The sequence below is a fragment of the Macadamia integrifolia genome, chromosome 4, assembly GCF_013358625.1.
Source record: "Macadamia integrifolia cultivar HAES 741 chromosome 4, SCU_Mint_v3, whole genome shotgun sequence".
NCBI classification, from domain to species: Eukaryota; Viridiplantae; Streptophyta; class Magnoliopsida; order Proteales; family Proteaceae; genus Macadamia; species Macadamia integrifolia.
The window spans coordinates 1,617,207-1,618,086 of NC_056560.1; the positions used below are offsets into that span (position 1 = coordinate 1,617,207).

Genomic DNA, 880 nt, shown 5'->3' on the forward strand with positions numbered 1-880 from the left:
TTTTTTTTTTTTTTTTTTAATATATCTCTCCACAGTAGCTTACACGGCGGATTCCACCTCCATCATCCTATTGACAAGATTCTTATTATTATTTTTATTATCTAATCATGTTCAAATGTCATGAGAACCCATATCCAACTTAAAATATATTCAATCGTAAAAAAATAAAAAAAAATTAGACTTTGTAAATTATTTTACAAAGAAACGAATGCAAAATACAACCTCTATAATCTATATATTAATACTATTATTTGATTTCCCATTTGTTTGATTTATTCATTTTTTACAATTACTTACAATTTCCATGTGGCGCAGGTACACACTACAAGATCGAGAGAGTGGGAGTCAGGTATAGAAAATAAAAGGAGTGATGGAAGAGGAGTCAGCCTCCAATAGCGCACGTGAGAGAATGGAATCATGGATGAGGACTCAGGTGTGGGACAGGGATGGACATTCTGGAAGATGCGCTGAAGATGGGCATGGACGACTGTGATGGAGGACAGGGAGCATCGAGCCATCGATATCGAAATCGATAGTCTTCACCTAACCCATCCGTTGCTGGCTGGCTTTTTGCTGGTCCTCACACTCTCTCAGGGACCGGACGACGACTCACACGGCTTCACACTTACGGCGCGAGCGGCTGAGTTGGAGACTTTTTTAAGAGTTTAGAGTTTAGAGTGAGTCATGATGAGTCTGGTATCATTTTGGTAAAATTTCCTTATTTGAGACGTTTATTGGGTAATAATGCACTTACTTATTAATTACCGTAAACACATAATTAAATGTACGGATAGACTAGCAGTTGGATCAGGATGCGCATGTACGAGCAATAAGGATGTAAATTTATAACCGAAATCGTTTTATCGAAATCGAACCAATC

At 37.7% G+C, this 880-nt stretch overlaps 1 protein-coding gene across 1 annotated transcript in view; it reads left to right on the forward strand.

The window, feature by feature from the left end:
- The window catches only part of LOC122075390, a 19,157-nt gene extending 18,347 nt beyond the window's left edge, over positions 1 to 810 (forward strand). The window contains exon 13 of the transcript XR_006139240.1: positions 316 to 810. The gene's annotated coding sequence lies outside the window, so the exon portion shown is untranslated. The remainder of the gene's footprint in view (positions 1 to 315) is intronic.
- The last annotated feature ends 70 nt before the right edge of the window (positions 811 to 880 follow it).